Here is an 18,648-nt window from a genome sequence, read left to right as displayed (position 1 = left end):
GGGTTGGAGGGGATCTCAAGGATCATGAATCTCCAACTCCCCCGCCACATGCAGGGCCGCCAACCTCCATATCTAGTACTAGACCAGGCTGCCTAGAGCCCCATCCAACCTGGCCTTGAACACCTCCAAGGATGGGGCATCCACAACCTCTCTGGACAGCCTGTGCCAGCACCTCACCACTCTCTTGGTGAAGATAGAACATCCTCCCAAGTTCTGTGAAAATTAGTGACCAGGCAAAGATACCCAAGCTAGGAACTTGTTGAGGGAAAGCCCACAGTGTGTAGTTATCAGTTATCTTCACAGTTCATTATGCCATCAAGTCAAACTTCAAGTGGATATCAGCCAGGTGATCGCTGTCTATATTGTCTGGGCTCTGAATGGAAATAACTACAGGGCAATGGGTACAAATACATACGAATTACATTCACATTACATTCGTTCTGCTGTTTGTAGGACAACTTGCCACCTATATTTCCTAGAAGACATACATTTAAAAGTAAAATAAAATCTCTAATTACATCTGGTTTATGAAAAAAAACCTAACTGTAAGAAAGGGAAAACACAAGAATGAAGGGACATAGAGGAAAAGATTTTGGATTAAATGCTGGCTCAGAATTGTGAACAAAGGAGCCATTTCCTGCTGTTTCACTCCTGTTTTGTTCAAGAACACAGAGCTCCACGTATCTTCTTTGTAAATAAAGCAGGGCTGCAGTAAGGAAATACAGGGCTCCAATTTTTGCTTTTTTTTGTCTCATAAATGAAACAGTCTACAAGACATTTAAAGCTGGCTTACAGTGCAAGTCAAGGAGGGATAATAGTTGTGTGAAGTGAACCAAAATGATCCCGACATTGCACAGATCTGGTGCATGTGCATTATCTCAGCGCTCCACGTCCGTTTATTTTATGCGTCGACTCGTCAGAGTCTGACAAGGCTGGAGCTGAGTTTCCATTCCCTTGGAAGCATTTTACCCTCCCAAGACTGACAGCCTTGTTAAAGCGAACAGAGATGTGCTTAAGCATCCTCCCATCCCCCCTGACCCTTCCTTGTGCCCACTCTCTCCTACCCTCCACCATGCATTGCATGGTCACCCTGTCATCCAGTCATCCAAATTGCAGAACTGGCTTTGAAACAAGAAATGCAAACGGCTGAGGAACTTTGGGTTCACTTTCTTTCCCTCCTGATTTTGAACTTCCAAAGTGCGTTGGTCTTTCTTTGTCAGATTTATTTCTTCTGTCTAATACAAAAAGTCTGATAGATGATCATCTATCTCCTGGTTCCTGAGATGAACTTTAAAATGCAGCATCCCAGATCACAGGATTCATGACAAAGATTAAGCAGTGCTGGTATCTGCTTTAGTACACTTACTCTAAGATTTCTGGGCTGTCTTGTCCAGAGTTGCCAAAGAGCTTTCGTGACTTCCAGTATGGAGTCGTTTACCCTCATTGTAATGGAGAGAATTTCAGATGCCAAGACAGAATATCGTATGGATTGAATGCATCATGACTCACTCCAAGAAGGAGTCACAGATTGTTTTGCTTCCCGAGTTAGTCTCAATAATCATACCCGAATTTCCAACTCTGAAATGATGATGTTCCACTTCTCAGATTTCAGACATCCCTTGCCTGATGCTGTCCAGTGTCTGAAGTGTTAAAAAAGTTTCCTTTATTGAACTGCATTTTCATTCTATCTTACCGCTCCCCTTCCCACACCCCCTCAGGATTTTATAACCTCCATGCTCTATTTTGGCTAGTGATGTCAGAGGCAGAGCAGTTACCATGGAGAAGGGGACAGACTCTATTGAGACGGACACAAACACAGCCTTAGTCTACAGCAAACTTGTGATTCATCAGCCAAATTGCGTGCCATCATTAATGGCCTTCAAAAGGGGTCATCAGTAATTTTTCATTGTAATGTATGCAGTGGTGGAGAAGTTTATTAAAACCTTCATGAAAGCCTGGCTAATGTTTACACCAGAAGAAGCCACAACAGATGTTATTAATGAATAAGTAGAACAATATCAGGCACCATCTCAAGAGTGGTTACAAGAACAAGGGTGTAGAAACCCAGCTAGGGGGCTGGAGCTTTCCACTGAAAGAAAACAAAATTAGTCATTGCATACTAGGATCAGTGTTGCAATGATGCTCAGATAATGCAAAGAGCTCCTTAAATGGTGAGTAAAGAGCAAGCCCAATGGTGCTAGCTTGTACAAAGGGCATCTCCACAAGGATGCACTGATTCATTTCAAAATATTTCTTGTTTTTATTTCTGTTGCTTTGTTCATTTCTAATATTTGGTTTATTATGTTGGTTTTGCTATCATGTGAAACATTTCATTCCCATGTGACCCTCTTTTTTCAACTGTTTAAAGCTCTCCCTCTTCCATCACTCTTGGAACATTTTCCAAAGTTGAAAGCTCCACAGTTACCTCCACTTGCATGCATGGCTGTTGGAATATCATCTGGCTCCAGTACACTGTGACATCCCATGCTCCCATTGGCCAAGTAAGACTTTAAGACCACCTTGAAAGTCCTATATGTTACCTGAACTTGGGAAAAACACTTCAGAAACACCAAGAAACATTTTCTCAGTAATAGAATTTAGGGCTAAATTCTACTCTAAATGCAATGCTATCCAATGAAAATAACTTTGCATGTTTTGTTGGTTTTTTTTCCTTCAGGAATGTAATATTCTAATTTACAAATATGAATAACAAAGTTTGGAGTTATTTTCTCTCTCTGTTTCCTTGATGTTTGGGAGACAGTTATACCACTCAGGCTGCTGAGTGGTAATTGGGCCTGGACTGTTTATCATTGTAGCAATAGAGTCTCAGTTGGAATACTAAATTCAGTCCACAATCCAACACATGCAGAACTGCATCCAGTCCACCCTCTTATAATTTTACAACGTGTTCAAATATAAAACTGTTGCTATGACGGCTGCTCCAAAAGTAATGCCTTCTATTTTAAGATGTCAGCCCAAAATGACAGAGGCAGTTGTTGGTGGTATGGCAGTAGAGGATGAATCTTCCCTTCAGTACCCTGCTACATGTTGTTGCCTTGCAACAGATGGCAGCAGAGGGGCAGTCTGACAAAATGGCACCTGGCATGAAAGTGCGTAGGAAACAAAGGTGCATCACTGAATTCCTTTGTGTCCAAAAAATGGTAGCCACTGACATTCTTTGATACTTGCTGAATGTTCATAGAGACCAAACAACGGATGTGAACACAGTGAGAGGGGTGCTGTGTTTCAGCAATGGTGAAAGTGATGTGAAAGGTAAGCCTCATTCTGGATGGCCATGCACAAATGTCACATCACAAAATGAAGAGTGCCTCAATTAGCTCATCCGTGTGAATCAGCAGATTATGATCAGTAAAATGTATCAGCTTCAATGCATTGGAAATGATGGTGGCAACACTGGAATATCACAAAGATTGTGTCAGATGGGTCCCACTAATGCTCACACAGGAACAGAAAGAACAAGCAAGTATGTCAGGACATACTGAATCAGTATGAGGATGAAGGTGACAGTTTCCTCAGTCACACAATTTCTGGTGATGAGATGTCGTGTCTCCATTATGTGCCAGAGTCAAAATAGCAGTGCGTGGAGTGGCAACATGCAAATTCTATGTTGAAGAAAATGTTCAAGATGCAACCCTTAATGGGTAAAGTGATGAGCAGTGTCGTTTGGGATAGGGAAGGGGCAATCCTTCTAGATTTCCTGAACCTGGACAGACCATCAACTCTTACAGCTGCATTACAGCACTGACTAAGCTGAAGGCTTGAACTTGCAGAGTCAGGCTGGAGAAGAGGAACAACCTTTCTCTTGCAACGTGATAACATGAGGCCCCATGTCAGTTTGAAGAACGTGAGGCTCATTGCCAGTCTTGGCTGGACTGACCTACTACATCCACCACACAATTTGGATCTGACTTTCATCTGTTTGGGCCAATGAAAGATGGACAGGTATAGGCAAAATTTTCCTTGCAGTGATGCTGCCATATCAGCTGTGAAACAGTGGATCATCTCCACTGATGCAGATTTTTATGAGCACAGCATGCAGGCTCTTGGTCGGAGCTAGTGAAAATGCTAACTATGGCAAGTATGTTGAAAAATAGCATTCTGTAGCTGAGAATTTTCTCTAACAAGCAGTGTTATTGTGCTCTTTGTATCTGTTGTAGTTTCCATGGAAATAAATAGGAAGCATTATCTACTGAGTGACCTACATAAAATGACAGCATTAAACAATATCTGAATCTTGCCAAAAGTGTTCACTACTGCACAGTGGAACTTCTTGCTAAGGTGATGTGGAATCTTTAGCTGGGTTCTCCAGAGGTCATCAAGCATGGTCATCCAGAAACATCTCTCAGCTCAGAAATTCCGGTAACCATTGATTTTTGGGTTGGTTCTCCTTGTGCAAAAGCACTCACTCATGCTGTATTCTGCATTTTCTTCTCTTCTCTGTGCATGCAAAGCTGTCCATTAGAAGAAAAGAAGGAAAGCTGTGTCTTGTGCTTGCACCACTATAGCTGTTGACACAACCTTATGTTCACATCAGCTCTGCTGACACAAATAATATGAATGCTTTGGGAATCCCAGCTCTCAACTGCATTGGGTACATATAATTGTGTATCTGCTAAAAGGAGTTCTCATCTTGCAGCTCAGTTCTGTGAATATAACCATGCTTTAACAGTTTATGTAGTTTTAGCTGGTAATTGCTCTCACGCCTTCAGGGTGTGGGATCTCAGAGAGCACTGATCTGTGACTACAGCTGTGCTGAGACTGTTGTCTGAGCAATGCCATTCCTAAAGCCAGAGCAAATGCAGTGCGCCAGCAAAAAGGGCTGGGAACTGCAGTCTGGAGGCTGCTACAGCACCAGCATTGATCTTCAGAACATTTTCTAAACCGTTAAACTCCATTTAATAGTTCATATTTGCATCTTTTACAATCTTTGAGATTTATATTTGAAAATGTTAATTTACAGGGTCAGTTGTGATGTTAACTATCCCTCTGCTAAATCATCCTTTCTGCAGTCTGGTAACACATTCCTTTTTCCTAAGGATTCCAGCTCCTCTCAGTTGGACTTTTTCCTCCATGGAACAGGGAGTCTTGCTCAGACAAGAAAGAGATATTGCAACCTTCAGAAAAACACTCCACCCAGCTAGGTTAAGAAATGAAAAAAAAGAAAAGAAAAGAGAAAGAAATAATGAAAGACTCCTCACTGTGTTGCAGTGCTCATAGAATATCTTGTTCTTTCTGAGGTCTACGTGGGAAGCTTGAAATGAATTAGTTTGTTTTATGGATTTTAACTCTGCAGTCAAACAACTCCATGTATAATGAATTCGTGGAATGGGGGATCCTGCCACAAATCTGCAGCTCAAAGAAAAGAAGAAATACAATTCTTCCTTCCCTGTTTCCCTGTTCTTTCCTTTCCTCACCCCTTATCTCCCAGCTAAGGGAGATGTTCTGTGAAGTGCTTTTCATTAAGCAAAAACCATTTGTTTGATGTCTGGAACTTGGGAAAGCAGCGGTAAATACTCCCCATGAAACACCAACGTAAATTTATTTAAGGATGGGAGTTTGCAATGACCAAACAACATCTTGTACTCAAAATTCACTTATATAACCAGGCTGAGAGCACCCAGAGACTCTGAGAGCTGTTTTTAGAAGAAGAAATGTTTTGTTCTGTTATCTGGTCTATCCTGGAAAGACCCTGCTAAGAGGATGCTGTTACCAAAGGATGTGCTAGGTGGGCCTTCATAGAATGGCCCTCTGCCCAAGCTGAGGAACGTCTGGGACACAGAATGGCAAAACCATTATGAAAACTCATCTGAATTTTACTTTAAAATGCTCCAGTGATAATCTGTTTTCTTCCTGCCAAGATGGATAGTTGTTTTCAGCAATTTTCATTCCTAGTCTTGGTGAAAAATATGAAACTAAAAACTATATATATATAAATCTGGAAATCCCAGCATTCTTCTTTTCTCTATGATAAAGCAAAGATTGGAAACATAGAGATTTGGAAAAAAAAAAAAAAAAATCTTTTAAAATCTCAGGCAAATTTGTCATTTGCTGATGGGGGTCACCCACGGTCAACCACCAGCATAGCGAAGACTCCTGCCTGTGCCCTCTCCATCTCATTTATACTGAAATCTACCCTTCTCATAGATATCACTGCCTGAAAGCCTCTCAGGGCATTGTTTTCCAAGACCATAAATTCAAAGTTGCCCTCAAAATGAATCATGTGAAAGTGGACATTGCTGCATATTACAGCCTACAAATTGGCTCTGGCAAATCAAGTAAGACTGACCTTTTTCTGAGTCATTTATTCCAGTATAGCTGTCATTGCTTGTTCTACTCAGCTGTACTCCAGGTCCATCCTGATGGCCAAGGCACCTGTCGATAAAGCTTCCCTCCTCTTGTGTAATGTCAGGTGTTCCTAGATGTTAACTTCATCACATGCTTCTGCCTCTTTCTTCTATGTTCTGCAAGTTCTTCTGAACGTCAAGGACTGTGGTGCCACCACTTCTGCACACTACTGTGCTTTCGGGCTTGGGGCTGGATGCAAACCTGTCTCAAGAGGTGCTGGTCTTCCCCTCTTTCGGGATAACAGCTCTGCTGAAACAACAGTTACCAGAATCCCCATGTTACCACTGCACCTCACACTGGCCATAAGTAAACTGTAGCACACAAAGCGCAGATCAGTGCAGTGCCAAACTGGAGGTCTTGTTGTAGCAAGGTGGAGGTCAGCCTCTTCTCCCAGTGAGACAGGAGGGAATGCCTTTAAGTTGTACCAGAGGAGGTTCAGTTTGGATATTAGGAACAACTTCTCTGAAAGAGTTGTGCTGCAGTGGCACAGGCTGCCCAGGAAGGTGGTGCAGTCACCATCCCAGGAGGTGTTCCAGAACCGTGTGCCTGTGGCACTGAGGGACATGGATGGTGGGCATGGTGAGGATGGGCAGATGGATGGATTTGATGATCTTAGGGTCTTTTCCAATCTCAACAATTCTCTGAGTCTGTGAAGCAGGAGTACAGACCCAGCTCTCCTGGGGACCATGTAGGCTCTGCCTCAGTTGTAAGGAGCTATTCTGCATCTATCCCCATTACCCCATGCATACCTTGCTGAAGGAGAGATGGATGGAGAGGAAACGTCTGGGAGGACATCCTATCTCCTCATAACCAGTGTCAATGTTTTTAAGGACTACATGTCCCAGTGGCATTGAGGAGGCCAGGGACAGAGCATGCTGATTAGGGGTATGTTTATTATGGTGTGTGCTGGTCTTTTTCCTAACTTGGCCAAGCATGAAGCTGGCCAACAGCTAGCATCTGTTTACTGTGAGTGTGCAGCAATATTTCTTATAATGGTTGCAAGCTGTGTTTGGCCCTAACCCAACTCTGCTCACATTGCTCTATCACTGCTTGTGTTTTCTGTTTTTCCCTCCCTGCTCAAACCCTACCAGCTACCTTCTGCAGATTCAGTGGGATCTTGTGACCCTTAGTTACAAATCTTCCTGCTTGCACTGTGTTCTGCTGTCACTCCTGGAACCACCAATCATCCTGCAGCAACCCTACAGCAGCCCAATGATACATGTTAATGACCCCTGCCTTCATCTGCTCAACCTGCCTCACTCCTCATTGACAGCTTGCACTGGCTGCTTCCTCCAGTACAACCCTGTTCTTGTCTTCTTATATACCACCTTTTCCTCTGACATTTTTGCAATGTCTCCTCCTTATCTTCCTCCTTAGGTTCCCCTTGACCATTCTCACATTTCCTCCTGCATAGTCTGTAGCAACCACTAGCACAGAACACCTAATGTGTCCTCGCTCATCTGCCCTTCCTCCTTCTTTTGGGCACTGGGTGTGATGCTACTCTTCCTTCTGTCCCATAGTTACCAAAATATGGTGTGATCTTCAGCTTTCTGTATCTTCCTTGACTTAACAATTAATTTGTATAATTTCAGCTTAGCAGCTATCCAGGGGTTGCAGAAGCCTGTGATCTGGCTGACAGCTGGTTCTGCACATCTGTACACGCACTATTAATAAACATTTGTGCCAGCTGCTGGGGCTAGGAAGCAGGGATTCATTCAACCATGGGTTTTTTATAATTAAAAAAAAAAATTAATTAAGAATGGTGAGAAATTGTAGCCATTTGCCTATTTTGGGATACGGGAAATTGAAAATATCCCTGGTTATTTATGCTGGTAGTGCTTTCAGCTGGCAGTTCTCAGGGGTCTTTTGGAATGAGGAGCTCCAGTTTCCTTTGCCTGAGGGGCATGGTGATTTACAACTTAAAGATGAGCTTTTCCATGCACATACAGGCACCCTTGCACATATTAAATGCATCAAAACCCAATCGGTGAGCCAATGCACCAAAAACTGTAGGCGACCACGTAGTCACGCAACATTTCCTAACTGCAAAAAAACTTACTTTCAAGTCTCATGAGGCAACAGCACCTCTTTGGAAGAATCCATATCACTGAGCTTGGTCCTGAAAGGCAAGCTTTGCCACTGCAGATCAGGTCCATTCTGAGCAATGAAGTATTAGCAAAGCAATGCCCACATGGATCCGCTGGGATTTCTGCTCCATTCCCATCTATCCACCTTTATTTGCCTCCCTTAATCCAGGGAAAACACTACCTTGAAACTAACTTTCACTTCTTATCTGAGAACCATATTCCTTGAAAGCTTCCACTGCAGGGGCAGGGTAATCTGCTCGAGCCAAGACATACACCATCTACTTTTATGCTCTGTCCTTTGTGTGGTGCCTGTGATGCTCCTATACAAACCCATTTCATGCAAAATAACAAAAAACAGTGGGCAGAATCACAGGCAAGGTGATATTTTAATTTCAGTAATTGGTGTTTACCAGAAGTAGGCTTTTCCTTTTTGCTTCAATAGATTGTAAAGAGGTTTCTGTCCCACTAACTCTGTAAAGTGTGGGTCTCAGAAACATATTTCACCCTTATGCTACAAAATAAATCTCCTGAATGGGATTGCTGTTGGCTTGAGCATAAGCAAGTTCTCTTCTTGTAAACTGGCACAAACACAAATGTGCTTATGGTTATGGATTTTATACAGTTTTCGTGGCGTAATTAGTCTCCAGGAAAACTGCCACAGACATCAAACAAGCTCAGACCAAGGGTTCCATTTCAAGAAAATATTTAAAGTGACCTTACATCCTTTCCATTTCTTCTCCTACCCTTCCTTGGAGCCCATCTTCATGTGCCGGGTGATCACCATAACTTTCTACCCACTTGCATGGCTCTGTATGAAGAGTAGATAAGAAGCAGGAACCAAGCAGGGCAGCACAGCCAGGTACTGCTGGGAGGAGGCTCAGTGCACAGCAGCATGGCGGGCACAATTCTGCCCATCCAGACTCGTACCCTCAGGGCAAGCCCACGAGGGATGAAGCTCATAGCCCCATGGTCTCAAATTGCAGAAGGCGCTGCTGCAAAGAAGGACCTGGCATATGCCAAGGCCGGGAGGAAAAAAAGGAAGATGTAGGGACTGGTGGCTGGGACGATGGAGCTGAGCACAGTGTAGCTTTATGCAGCAGTCGGCATTCCTCTGCTCCTCTCCTCAGAGCCAGCTGCATGTTTTGTCTGAAACCAATCTCTCATTTGAGCTACACAAAAACAAGCACTGAGGAGCCCCTATTGTAAACGCCATACAAAAATACAAAGGAGAGAGTCCAGGGTAAAAAATATTTCCATAATAAAACTGTCATGGGGGAAGGGTCTTTGTAATGCCAAGTAATTAAGTTAAGAACAGAGACGTCCTCTCCAAAATGCTTGACATAAACTGTCTCCTTAATGCTGTAGTTGGAAAGGAGCAGTTTGGGTTGAGATGAGCACGTGGACTGGGGGAGTGGGAATCTCAGTGTGGTGTCCTGGGGAAGAGAGCCCAGGAGATGCTTGCACTGGGTATGTGGCTTGAGCTCCTGCCAAGGAGCAGTGAAATCCTTGCTTCCCTCTGTGCCTCCACATGCCTCTTCCATAGCCTCTTCAAATGAGATGCCTCCTGCACAGTCTGCAACTCACAGCAGCCAGTGCTGGACCACCCAGGGCAATGAGGAGACTAACACAGATAAAGCAGAAGTTCAGATGATGCAAGGCAAGGTGGATTGGGTAATAGAAGAATGCTCTCTGGTTGGCAAGGGAGAACAAGAAGACCTCACTGATGATAGTGCAACACGACCTCTGAGCTGTGGCCCAGCCTGGGTTGGGAAGTCCTGATGGTGTCGTGTTCTGTGCATGCACCCAACATAAGCTGGCATGCAGTTGGCCTCTCTGCATCTGGAGAATCCTCAATTGAGCTGTTTTCCTGCCAACAGCAAAGGATTGACTCTGCCAAAGACATTTTCCATGCTTGGAGACCTGTCTCCACACCTAGCTCCTGGTAAGGGTCCGCCAACAAGGAATGAAATGCAGTGTCAGGATCCCAAATTGTACCCTGTTTAGGTGGTAAGAATCATAGTCATAGTCGTAGGATGGCTGAGGTTGGAGAACCCCCCTTTTTCTGTGAGACATTAGGATTTAAACTTCTCAGCACTGGACCATGGCTGGTCCACGTCATGTCAGCCCTTATTGGATTCTGCATCATGTAGACCTTTTCCTACATGCTACTTTTCCCAAAGTACTGTCTCCTTGAGACAGTGAAGAACAGCAAGAGGTCACTGAAATCCTGTTTCCTTCTCTTCTCCTGCTCTCCCCAGCCTCCCAGGACAGAGAGCCATACCAAGTAGAAGCCAAATGCCATGACATTCAGGCCCTTCTGGAAGGAATGGTGATGAACTCAAGATCTGGATGGTTTTCCTGACTTCCAAAAGTTCAGGTGCCTTCTCTGGGTTTACAAAAAGAGTCCATTCTGTGGGCTGTAGAATAGAGTATAGGCTACTTATTCCTCTTCCCCACTGCAGTTAGGGGAAGAAACCTACCTGGTGGTGAAAAATCATATTTGGTTCAGCTTTCAGTGATGAGTGAAGCAGGTTGTGGCCCCTGAAACCCTCATGGTAGGTGGTTCATCGCTCAAGGCATGACATGGATTTTTGTGAGACTAGGAAGAGGATCCGTGCTTTTGAACAAATCACCTGCTGGCCTTTGCTCAGACGCCGTGGGATAAAAGTGCACCAAATGAAATAACAGATAAAACACAGACATGGAAACCAAGACAACCAAGAACTATGGACTTTGGGTGACAGAAATAACCTCAACAGATCAATACTAGACGAGGTAGCACAGCAAAGCCTGCAATATCAAATAGTCCTCTGTCGGATTGAGAGCAGAAGTTTCTCCCATTTCAGAAGTGATAGAGTCAGTCACACGCCAGGTATAAAGTATAAACACCAGACACTTGGCATTGTGCAGTTACCTGACAAAGGCATTTAGTTAGTTGGACTCACTTGAAGCACAGCCTTTTCATATTTTCAAAACACCAAGTTCCATGCAAGTATTCAGGCTGCCATGGCAACATGGTGCATTTGTTCCCGAGTGTCATTTTCCATCACAATTGGCTTTTTTTTTCTTTTTTTTTTTTTTCCCCCAGAACTTTGCCCAACTTCAAAACTTTGGTTGCTGAGGCAACATCTCCCCTTGAAGGGAAGCAATTGGCTGTGCCCATCTGTGCCAAGACAAGGGCTGTTCTTTGAAGACCAGCATGCTACAGAAAGGGAGGAGGTGTTAGGAAGGCTAAAATATATCAGGAAAGCAGGGTGAGAGGAAGGAACGGTGCTGAGAAGTGGCTCTGGAGGGCCAACACACGCCTTCGCAGGAGGCAGGTGGGATGGGCTCCGAGTGGGAGGCTCCAGGCTTAGCACAGGCGAGATGATGTGCCGCATTACATCAGTGGGAATGTGAAATGAGGTCTCGGTGTGGCAATTGCCTGCGACGTATCCCTTCGGGTTCTCATGGAGATGCATAGTCCTCACAAGATCTCCACAAGGAAGGAATTTGTCACTGGGTTGGTTTGGCACAAGAAGTGACTGAGGCAGGGAGAGCTTGAATGAACGGCTAAAGGTCACGCGGTGAATTAGTAGCTCGTATAGGAAGAAGCCCCCAGAGGTGCTGTGTTTCATTTGTAAGATCATCATTCCTCTGATATTTAGCTTATGCTTAAATAGAAACCCATCTGCCTGGAGAAGCACTGCAATCACTTTTTCTCTAGCTAACACATTACAGTCCTCACCTCTGCTATTTGTCAGTGTATTTGGCCTGAAATGCACTGAAGCAGGGAGCCCTCTTTCTGGACAGCCCTGATCCACACTCTTCCTGAAATCAACAAGTAGTGCAGAAAGCTCCAGAGGGGTGTGTTGGGCTGAGTGATGAGGAAATGACAACAGGAAGCCATGCATGTACCTCAGGAACGGAATTAGGATAAGGGATACAGGAAATGATGAAAACAAGCAGGGGATGGCGACAGGATGACAGCACAGGTACGAGGATGGCTGACAGATGCTGCTGGTGTAGGGACTGAGAATGGAAGATGGGATTGAAAAGCACTGAAGATGTGGTATCTCTAGAATGAAGCAAATCCTCACAGGCAGAGCCCACAGAAGTAGCCAGAAAAATCAGAGGACCTGTATGGGAGGCATTTGTCTGAAGCAATGAGAAGCTGGCGGGGATCAAGCATGGTTAAAAGAGAGGTGTGGAAAGTTCTCTCATCTACTGCATACTCTATTGACATGTCACAGGAGCTGAGATGGAAATGTTGCAGACAGAGGGTGCATTGCTTCAATAAGAGTTCTCCAAAGCCCTTGGTCTTGCCCTGCCTGTGAGCCAGCATCTTTCCTAACCTGGAAATGCACACAGTGGATGCTGCTGAAAAATAAACCTGATGAGTGTATGAAGGGCTGGGGTTGGTACCAGCTCCTGCTTGTCCAGAGGGCATCACTGATTCATTGGGTTCACTTGCCATCTCTCCACTTTGCAGGCCATGTCTCAGTGCCCCACTTCCAGACCAATGATGACTCTGATGCTTGTGTATGGGTCACTGATTTCTTCCCATTTCAGCAATTCATAGCTAACTGAATAAGTGGAGTCAGATACAAGCCCGCTGCCTGGATCACCACCTGCCTGTTCTGAGTCTGGGTCATTTTGGCATTTAAAAACACAAACAACCAACACAGCCCTGCCAGGTAGAAGCAAACACAATAAGCAAATATGGGAAGCGCTCTTGATGTCAGAAGAGAAACATACAGACACAAGAAGCAGCAGGCCCTGTCTTTTTCCTGCATTTATTTATCTATGACACTTCCTGCCCAAAGGCGTTGAATTTTGACTGCCTCTTCCATGTTGATGGAGGAGACCAAAATTGGCCTATAGCCCTCATATGTCTGGAAAGGCATTCCCCAGGGGCTGCATACTCTGCATCCTGGGACATTTTCTGCTGTACAAGTGACTGCAAAAGCAGCCTGAGGAGGGGTGATGATATTTCTCATATGATTTCCAGGGATTGCACATGTCCCCAGTTTTCTCTTGTCCAGGCACAAGAAAACTTGACCACAGGGAGTTTCCCTCACCAGTCCTGGATGTCTCATTGCTTTGGGCACTCCAGTTCATCACTAGGAGCTTTGGCTAAAGAGAGATGAGACCATGGGACACTGCATGGTTCTGTCCCATGGGTGATGCAGACCACCCCTGGAGCACAGCTGCACCAGGAGCAGGAGGGAAGAGGAGCCCCAAAGCTCTTGATGTACTCCAGCACATGGCATTTAGAAGAGGATCTGAGGAAAGCCTCAGGATCTCTCCTCTGCTTGCCCATACCAGTGGGTGGAAAGGCAGTCTTCTCTCATGCTCAGGCATCTGAGAGTTGCCTGGGATTATCCTCCTCCCAAAAGCATGACTTTCAGCTGCTGGATGGCCTAGCAACTTTTGGAAAACATATCTGGACAACAGCCACATTAACCATGAGCACAGCTCTCCCCTGTGGATACAACAGCTGCCCCTTGGAATAAACAGGAAACCATTTTATCCTCTGAGGAGCAGGAAAGGTGAAGGGATCACAACTGCAAATTGTGTGTCTCTGGGTTTGGAGCATGCAGCAAGAGCCACAAACAGATAGATTTTCTGCTTTTTCTCATACAGCAGGGACACAAAAGTTGGCCTTCCCCCTCTGAGCTGATTCTCTGACCTAATGTTACCCTCTTCTCCTGTGCAAAAGACAAAAAAGCAAAATCCTAGCCTCACTGCTGAGGTTTTGAAGGAAAGCAGTCAGAGAGCATGGCATGGAGATGCACTGCAGCAGTGTGCCTGCCAGGTCCCAGGAAACGCAGGTGCGAATCTGTCTCATCTGACTCTGCACCACCACGTGTGGTTGTGTTGTGTGGACCCGGCTACAAATGTACATACTTCTGCACTTTGCATTCCTGCCAGCTGGTGATGTTCATCAGGGAAAACTCCAAGCTCCTCTGTCATCAACTTTTATTGGCTGTTTTAGAGTCTTTTCACCCTCTAGGAAGGCAAACAAAGAAGGCCTTACTTCAGACAAAGGCAGCCAGTGAGAATTTGCTCCAAAACTGCTGGATTCCCTTGCCAGAGCTGGAGGGCCTGTAGCTTGCAGGAGATCAGGTGACCCAGGTTCGATGAGCCTCAACACCTTGACCAGCTCTTGACTTTCAGTCCAGCTCAAGACTACGGTAGCTTCACCCTCTTTCCCTTTGATTGCATCTGCAGCTGAACATGATGCTGGTGCAGCACGGTGATAGAAATGTTGCTGTGGAAACCACGATATTTTAATTGCCTGATTCAGGAGAAGCCAGGTAAATCAGACATTGTGTTTTCACTGTAACAACCTCTCTGCTGCCAAAAAGATCTGGACTGCTATGCAGAGCTCTGCCACTTGTGAGAGCTACGTGTCACTGGGGAAACCATTCCCACCTTCATGCCCTTTGGTCCTCCTCAACCCAAGCCATCATCCTTTGCCTGCTGGACCCATACAGCTGGCAAACCTCCCACACTGACACTCCATTTGGAACATGGCATCCTGATCAGATCATCAAATGCCTTCTCAACACAAAACATATGCATCATAGAATCAAAGAATCATTAAGGTTGCAGAAGACCTCTAATTCATCTTGTCCAACTAGCCGCCTACTACCAATATTGCCCACGAAACGATGTCCCTAAGTACTGCAACTACCCTTTCCTTAAACACCACCAATGACAGTGACTCCACCACCTTAGTGGGCAACCTGTTCCTTTTCACTGCAGCACTGCTCTTTCTGAGAAGAATATTTTTTCATCCCACTGGCCTCAGCCAATCAATCCAGCCTGCCTGGATCCCTCTGGAGGGCCTTCCTACCCTCAGGCAGATCAACATTTCCTTCCAGCTTGGTGTCATCTGCAAACTTACTGAAGGTGCTCTCAATCCCCATGTCCAGATAATCAGTAAAGATATTAAACAGGGCCAGCCCCCAATACTGATCCCTGGGAAACATCACTTGTGGCCAGTCACCAGCTGGATTTAACTCATTCACCACCAGTCTGGGCAAGGCTCTCAGACAGTTTTTTTACTCAGCAAAGATTACATCTGTCCAAGCCAAGGGCTGCCATCTTCTCCAGGACAATACTATGGGAGAGGGGCTTCACTGAAGACTAGGTAGGCTAAATCCACAGTCTTTCCATCATCCACCAACCGATCACCTGGCCATGGAAGGAAATGGGGTTGGTCAAGCAGGACCTGTCTTTCACATAGAAGATAAATGAACAGTGAATGTGCACCTTTTTCTGACATGATGGTCTAGGACAGCGATATTACCTCTGTGCTAGGTAACCCATCAACTATTGCTCTGGAAACTTCCAAATATCTTGAGCAGTATTCATTTAATTCCTCACTCCTAGTGACATAGGGAATTTCAACCTTGCGATCAGTTGTGACAGAGCCTGCAAAATACCAGGTGCAGTTTGAAACCTGACAGATCCCATCAGGTGAAGGTTTCTAGGCAGGAAAGATGCCTATCTATTTATAGATACCTATTTATACCACAGAGGTACTGGATGCTGATGAGCACACAGCATGTGGCCAACTGTGGATAGACCTGCTCTCCCCTCAGCAAGTATTGCAAAGGTGCTTTGATCGAGGTGGGCAGATAAGGCTCCTTTGCTTTCATTCCAAGGGCCCCAAGTTGTCTGGTGCAAAAGGCAGCTAAATCAGCATTGCCTGGCCAAGAAACAGCAGATGGTTCAGAGGAGATTCTCTGATGAGAGTTCCTTAGTGACCCATTTCTACCAAGCCCTGAGAGCTGATCCAGCACATTTAGACCAGTGTCCTGTTTGTTTGTGAACTGGCAGACCCCTCTGCTCTCCTCGTGAGGAAGCTGTAGGTCGTCATGAGGCCTCCCCTCAGCCTCCTCTTCGCTGGGATAAACAGCAATGGGAACAATGTGTTCATCCTCACATCCTTGAGCCATCCTTGAGTCCTTAGAACTCCACAGTTTGGTTTTGTTTTATTTTATGGAGGAAGTGACACTCACAACACGCTCAGAGTTCACAGTGCTGCATTGCAACAGCTCTCATCCCACTCAGAGATGGAACAGAGCGGAGCAGCACAGATGTGATGACTCAGCTTCCAGAGCCAGGATCCCAAAACAAGCCTCCAATGAAACCCTTCTCTGATACACATGGGAAGATTCTGCCTCCTGTTTGATGCTTATGCTTGCAGGAGTACCCACCCCATTTAGTTGCCCTGGATTCCTTCCACAGTCAACAGAGTGAATCCTCTGGCCTCTTTTAAACATTTACTTTGGACAAAATCTGCTCTCTGCCCTGGCAATGACACAGCCTGAGTTCTGCTCAGCTCTCAGCACAGGATCAGATGAATCTCAGTCTGGCACTCCCAGACCTGGTCCTGGGCCTGTGACAGCAGTGGGTTAAAGGAGCTGCAAAGTCACCTCTGTAGGCTGAGGGAGTGCTGCACTGCTGGAAGGTGCCAAGTGTCAGACTGGTTTTGCTCTCTGCTGGCCTAGCAGTGGGGAACAGTATGTCTGGTCAGCTAAGGACACCCAGTGACTTTGCCCCACACTTCAGCACACCAGAACATCAGAGATGACCAAGAAGTATAGCTAACCCTTTCTCAAGCAGCTGAGGAAAGGTCTGGTGTTCTTCTGCAGGGATGCCACTAGCCCCATATCAATGTAAATATTCCAGTAATTACAACTTTACCTGACTGAGAACGGCTATTCCTCCCCCTTTGATTCTCCTCTGCAGTGTTATTTGTAGTCAGTAATCTCAAGTTCCAAGATAATGCCAGAGATGTGTATCCCAGCTCCACATCTTGTGACTGAGCTGACGTCGTTTCGAGCTGTATGTACGCTTACATAATCTCATACCACATAATCAACACATTTTACAGCACGAAGAGATCAATCATTCTGATCCCATTCACTGAAACATTCTTCTGTTCCATATCATGTCATGAAAACAATAACAGTAACAAAAAAAACGTCCAGCATAGATTGACACACCTTGAGATGATGGCTCCTTTGAGCCCTGCAAGCAACACTGTAGGCTTCATGAATACCAGAACTCAAAAGCCAAGTAAGCATTAGGTAGACTGGTACTGCCAGAGCCTTCAGAGCAGGGATGGAGGCACTGGAAAGGCATGGCTGGGGCTATGAGATGCATGGCACACCTTTCAGACCTGGGCTATAGCATGTGGCTGGATAGCAGCTGTGATATTACGTTGATTCAGGGAGGTGGCAGCCCCGCTTCGAGCTATGCCTAGATGCAGTGTGATAAAATAGAGCTGGTAAGTTTGGTGTGCCTCTGCAGTGAGGCATGGATACAGCTGAGATGAGTTTTCCACACACCCATCATCATGCAGAACCTCCTTTCCCTTTCCATCCTCAGAAAACACCAGATCCATCCAGAAAAAAACAAGCAACAAAACAGGCTGGAGGGCAGAAGACTGTTTATCCAATTCAGAACCAGCCTCATGAAGGCTAGCTGTGCCTGGGAAGGTACACCGGACTTCTCAGCCAGCTCTGGCTCTGTCCTAGGTGCACCAGGTGCCTTTCCAAGCACCCACACAGAAGCACACAAAGATGTTGTAGAGCCCCCCTAGGATATAGCCCAGCATCCTCAAGGCTCGAGTTCCCTCTGCTGGCCTTGAGCATCTATTCCAGTAACAAAGCCTGTACAGTGTACTCCTGGGTGGTTTCTTTTTTCGCAACCTGAAGGTCGCTCTGAGACATGCAGCAGCTTCTCCTGCCTGCAGAGCAGCTTTTTCTGCACGCCCAGAGCTGTGATAGCTCAGAAGCACAAAATAATAAAAAATCAGATTGACAGTGCAAGGGTGCAAAGGAAATCCAGCAATGCAAGACAGCTGCCACACACAGCACAAATGCATCCCATTGCCCACACCAGAAAATGTGCAGAGCCCCAGTGAAGCTTCTGCTAAATGGGATGTCCCTCCTGCTAGCACACATGTGAGGTGGCAGCTTTTTACCACTGTACACCAATGCTTTTTCATTTGGTGCCAGCAGGGCTCAGAGCTCTGCCATGCTTCATCAAGGCTTTTTCACAGCCTTTTCCATTGCAGGGTGATGTGTTTTTGCCTCCCAGAGTCCTATGAGATTCAAAGGAGGGATGAAGCAGGAAGCAGTAGGTTGTAAAGCCTCCAATCCCAATCCCACACCGCCTGCAAAAGAGAGATGGA

At 45.5% G+C, this 18,648-nt stretch overlaps 1 protein-coding gene across 1 annotated transcript in view; it reads right to left on the bottom strand.

The window, feature by feature from the left end:
• RASD2 (RASD family member 2) overlaps positions 1–18,648 on the bottom strand; it is a 100,674-nt gene that overhangs the window by 39,962 nt on the left and 42,064 nt on the right. The window lies entirely within an intron of this gene.

This window comes from Tympanuchus pallidicinctus, unplaced genomic scaffold (assembly GCF_026119805.1).
Source record: "Tympanuchus pallidicinctus isolate F22 unplaced genomic scaffold, pur_lepc_1.0 scaffold8, whole genome shotgun sequence".
Classification (NCBI taxonomy): domain Eukaryota; kingdom Metazoa; phylum Chordata; class Aves; order Galliformes; family Phasianidae; genus Tympanuchus; species Tympanuchus pallidicinctus.
This window is presented reverse-complemented; position numbering and strand designations above follow the sequence as displayed.